Source organism: Rattus norvegicus, chromosome 1 (genome assembly GCF_021556685.1).
Source record: "Rattus norvegicus strain SHRSP/BbbUtx chromosome 1, alternate assembly SHRSP_T2T, whole genome shotgun sequence".
NCBI lineage: Eukaryota > Metazoa > Chordata > Mammalia > Rodentia > Muridae > Rattus > Rattus norvegicus.
The window spans coordinates 155955017-155961016 of NC_141534.1; positions in this window are offsets into that span (position 1 = coordinate 155955017).

Here is a 6000-nt window from a genome sequence, read left to right on the forward strand (position 1 = left end):
TGGCTTGTTTAACCGAGCTATCATTCTCTGTAATTTTAGTTATTCATTTTGACTAAAATCTGAAAACATTACATTGGAGTCATAGAAATAAGCAACGTACACATTTTAAATTGCTAGCTACTTTAGCGTAATCAGATGAAACCTTGTGCTGGACCATTCCACCGCCTATGGGACTTGGATCATTTCTTTGTCCAGTGTATCCAAGCCCTGTGTGCTCCCAATCCCCAAATCACATAATATCATCTCGATTAGCAAGGCAATGGATTCAGCATCCTAGCAGTTGCATTCAAGTTACCCTTATTTAATTAATAATCGTTCCCAACAAATGAACAATAATGGTCTGGTACCAAAGTGCAAGAAGAGTAAACTGGTAATTTAGATACAACAAAGAGAAGCTGTGAAACACTCCCCTTAAATGGAAAGGTAAACATACAAAAAGATAGTTTGAGAGAAAGTGAGAGCCCTATTCATAGAAATTATTGTTATAACTGCACTATTTTATTATTAACTATTATTCTCTTATTGCATCTAATTCATAAAATAAACTCTACTACAGACATGTACATACAGTAAAAAATGAGAGAGTGTGTGTATTCAAAGGATTTGGTGGTTTCTGGGTTTCCTGGCATTTACTAGGTGTCTTGGAACTCATCCTGAAAGGATAAGGAGCTCCGACTGTTCCAAACAGATAACTGGTGAGGTTAGTTATCTAAGCTAGCCTGTCCTTCAAGACAAGAGATGGCAGCTCTTCCCCCACCTCTTCTGTCTTCTTTATAATGCAGTAAAATTGCACTGCTAAATCCTTAAAAACCTTTCTGCAGGAAAATTAAAAACAAATAAATGACAAGTCTTTGATTTGCTAGACTAGTCTTTGAAGAATTCATTGCTGACTTCAAGGCAAATTCTCATCTTTGCAGCAGCCCTCCAAACCCACCACCAATCCAGAATTTTATTATCAAAGCCTTTTATCCCCTGCCCAGCCCTGCCCAATGATCTCTGAGCTTTAGGGAAATGAAGTTCATTCAGAGGTTTGTATTTTTGATCTAATAATTTACCTTTGATTTACCCAATTCCTCTCTAACAAAAGAAGAAAGGATGAGGGAACCAATAAAAAATGTTTTGTATAAAGTTTCAGTCTAAAGAGCACTTTGCAAAAGTGGTTGAAGCATTGATACAGTTGGAATACCAATGAAGGACATTTATAATCCACCACGCACCAAGTGATTCTTACTCCTTGCTGCATTTGCCAGATACATTGAGCACAATCAAACTCATGCCCTTCTTTTTATTGTAAAGAATCCTAAACCCCAAACAATAAGATCCCCAAATTGGAGTGTTAGAAAGGAGACTAAGACTCAAGAATCTCTACCCTAAATATACATATCACAGTTCCGTATAAATATACATATCACAGTTCCACATAAATATGCATATCACAGTTCCATATAAATATACATATCACAGTTCCATATAAATATACATATCACAGTTCAATGCTGTCTCTGTTGTGATGCCTCCACACACAAAAGACTTGAAGGCCTACAGTAATGTAGAAATAAATTATCTTTCCTATCAAGAAATCCAAGACCAGGGTGACTCCAGGTGAGGGGAACTCTAGCTTTTGCTTTTGCTTTCCTGGACTTGTCTCTCATCTGTCTTGGCTCTACCCACAGTCTTGGGGGTAAGAGGAGGGGGAAGCAGAAACAAAGACTTTATACAACCACATCTAGGAACATGGAAAGGAAGGCCAGTTGGAAATAAGAAAATGATACTATTCTGTTTTCCACTCCTTACACTACAAAGGCTGGACCCCAGTGGTAATATGTTCCGTGGTAAATCAATGACTGATGAGGAATGAAGTCACCTGTTTTAGCCCAAGGCAGTAAGTGTGGGGGCAGCTGGAAGAACTTAGTATAGGGCCAGAAATACTAAATTTTAGGACTAACCATGTCCAATATCTCAATAGGGAACCTTGATAACTGCTTAGCCCCTCTTATGCGTTACCTTTTCCACACTGATTAAACAGTGCTGATGAGGACTATTCTGTTGATCTAACAGGGTTGTTTGAGACAGCAGTGAAGTCATCTCTGTGATAAATCAAAGTTCACTACTCAAGTGCATATTCTTCCTCCTGTTGACATGACTCAGACACCTTTTTAAATTACACTTATATGTGCTTCCTGAGCTCAGCAACAATAATTTAGAACTTGTAAAAGGTTTGTCAAAAAAAGTTGCCTAACTTTTAGTCTTATGAAGGAAAATTTATGGTGCAAAATATGTGTAACATGAAATTTAAAATAGTATCTAAGAATGCCAATTTTCCGACATTCTCATGAACTTTAGTAGGTTTATATAAGTTAGATAGAGTAGACGAATAGGAAAGGTTTGTTTATTTACTTATTTACTTAGCTATGTATTTATGGGTGTTATTAAAGAATTAAGTTTTAAAAAAATAGACTAGGTATAGTGACACATGCCTATAATCCCAGCACTTAGGAATCTAAAGTAAAAGACCCTAACTTTAAGACCAGTCTGGATTATATAAAATGACCTTGACAAAAAAAAATGATGAAAACCCTACCCATGCTATTCATTTATACCAATGTATAAATATTAGATAGGAAGAGAGGGATTATATACAAGGAAGAGAGGGGATCTGAACTAGAGCTACAGCAGAAGAGTAACTGTCTAGTGGGGAAGATTGCTAGAAGGCAGGTGTATCCAGCTAAAACTATGACAACATGTAAAGAGAAGAGACAGTAATGTGTAAAGTCATCTGGCTGAAGTAACACCACAGTGGAAGTGTTCAGAGTGCAGACACAGCTTCTGGTCATGTGTCAGGGAAGACTTCAACTCCAAAAGGAAAAGATGTCACTTGACCTGGAAACCGGAAGATCTGGGCTGGGTGACAATAAATTACATCCAACTTACTCCAAGGATTCAAATGCCTGAGAAGAATCCCTAATCCTGGAGTGCAAGCCATGGGAGGTAGCAGAGACCAAAAGTGGAAAATGTAGAGACTACAGTTAGACTGAAGACGACATGGAGGGTAGGACCAAACTGAACTTGACTCTGTCTGCAAAACATTGTAAATGAAGGAGAAGCACCCTGATTATTACACCTATGCTTTCTGAGGATTACTCAGACTGCTGTTGAATAGGGAGATAGCAGGGGAGGAAGAGAAAGCTGAGAGACTAAGATTTTGAACATTCAAACAAGTGCTTTAAGGAATCTTGACTAGATTGGGATGAAGATGACAAGTTGGGTTTGAGATGTCTTGGAGGGAGAAGCCATAGCTTTTGGTAATTGACATAGAAGTCACTTGGTGAAGAGAGGAGTCAGAGAAATGCTGTGGAAATGGTAAAATTTCAATCCAAATTTGCCCCTCCAAAGAGGTAGTAACTATTTATTCATATAATTTCTCAATAGCCTCAGAACTGTCAGATGCCAGGATTCAAACAACATATTAAAGACTTGGAATTCTTAGGCCTGGGGACATAGTTCAGTCAGTAAAGCACTCACCCTCTCAAAGCATGAGAAACTGAGTTCAAAGTGACTTTCCTAGGAGTGGGGCTATATGTGAGCTCTCTGTAGGACCACAGATGGAGACCGCCCATTTGGTTATTGATGCAATGGGAGATGAGCTATGTGTAAAGCAAGGCCCGGGCCTGTGATCCCAGGAATGGAGAGATTGGAGACAGAGACAGGAAGATCTCTGGAAGCTAATGGACCAACTGGCCTGACTTATATGGAACTGTTCCAGGCCAATGAGAGACCCTTTTTCAAGCAAAGACTGTAGGAAGATACCTGAGGACCAGCACCTGAATATATGCACATTATGACTTTTGCGTACACATTATGTACCAGGAGCAGGTCTTTGAATTGTGGGTGTTTTGTCTTGGTCTGATTTTGGTTTTGCTCCCCACCTAAGTTCCTGTTACTGTCTGATTTCCTGTATGAATAGGCACTGCCACAGGTCCCCACCATCCTGACCTGTGCCACTCCCCTGCCTGCCTTGACTGCAACCCTTTGAAACCATGAGCCAAAATAGGTCTTTCTTCCTTTAAACCATTTCTGAGATGGATTCTGTTTGAAACAGGGTAATGGTTCAAGCCATAGCATGAGGCATCTGTTGGATCTGAGCAGTCTTCTCTTCAAACAGTGCTCATAATACCTAAATGCTGAATTAGCATTCTACAAAGCATGTATATACCAGGGATGCTTTCCTGTTGCAGAGAATAAAGTGACATTTTCTTTGGTTAAACAATAATTCTGCGAGGTGACTCTCTTGCTCTTGACTACATGGATGTGCATTCATTAGCACTGGTCTAGCCAGCACTGGATGTCTTGCTATAGTAAACAGGTCCTATAATCACATCTCTTAAGAGGCTGTAGCTAGCTGCAGTATATTGCAATGTCAGCAAAGCCTGGAAGTCTTACAATTTTCATTGCTTCCAGAAGAGTCCTAAAACAAGCATACATGCCAATGAGGATCCTGATAAATGGTAGAGAGGGGACCACTTCTCCCTCAATTATACAGCTTCCTAATTAGACACTGGAAAGCCTGGGGACATTCAAAAGAGATAGATGATTTGAGATCTATGCTCCATTCATGTATTATAGTGTTTCTGTCAAGTGATTTAAAAGGAGAGACCAAGGAAGGGAGCTTCAATTTGATGGACTACAGCTGCTATTTTGCCTGACATATAGATAGGCCCAAAAACAATCTTATTTTTTCAGGCAAGAGACAACTTGACTGAGAGAGGAAGGGAGGGAAGGAGAGCATGAGAAAGTCCCTCAGAGTGACTTTCTTAGGAGTGGGCTATATGTGAGCTCTCTGTAGGACCACAGATGGAGACCGCCCATTTGGTTACTGATGCAATGGGAGATGAGCTATGTGGAATGCATGGCCATTTTACCCATCCCAGATCTTTAGAGAGCTCAGACAATTCCTTTAAAACATACTTTGAAATGTTTCCAACTCCCCTTTCACAGGAAAAATAAATCTGAGCAGAGAATTTAGGAGCCAAACCCAGTAAATAAAAAGTTCCAATCCCTTGTTGAATATGCTGCACTCAAAAATTAAAAATTGGATGAATAGATAATGGCTAACACTAGGAATTCCAAGAAACCACTTACGGTCCAGTGCCAAAATGGCACCTCCCTTTCCCAGTTCTGTGTCTATGCCTGTTGAAGTTTCAGTTCTAGAGGACTAAGGCATGAGAGAACAGATAGAGAGATGGCTTGGAACCCCAAAGCCAACGCTACTGCGTTGGTATTATGCGGATTGAGAGAGAATCAGGATGATGCAGTTTCTTCTTTCCCACCATTCAATAGTTTAATTTCTATATAGGCTCAAGTTCACAATTTCTATTTGTTTTTCCCCTTAAGTCTGAATACCAAGACTCATCACAAAAGAAAACAGGAGGAAAGGACAAAGGTATTTCAAGAATCAAAGCAAGTTTGACCCATAGACCTTAGTCAGAGCGTGAGAAAGAACATTCCAAGGGAAATATTGAGTAGGAGTGTGTGAAAGAGGGAGGGAAGGAAAGGGAAGAAGGGATCTCTGAAGGCTTTGATCCAGTCTAGGTCAGAGGGCAACTGCGGAATGAGATTTATCCTTTAGGGGACAGGTGACTCAGTGACTGAGACAATGGTCCTCCATCTTTCCTCTGACAGCTCATTTGCTTTAGTAGTTTAATAACCCATATGCCTGCCCATAAACCCATAAACCTTCTCCCATGGGTGATGGGAATTAACAAACTCTGCTTCCCTGTCTCCTGTGGAACTTCTCTACCCCCACCCCAACACGATGCCACCTACTCTGCCTTGCAGGTGCACACTCGGTGTGCTTTTACTGCACACTTGGCCTTACCATGTTCTGCCTTACCATAAAGCCCACAATCAATGGAGCTAAGTGGCCATGGACTCAGTGAAGCTGAAGCCATGAACCTTCCTCCTTTAAGTTGACTTTCACACGTATTCATCTTACTAATGGAC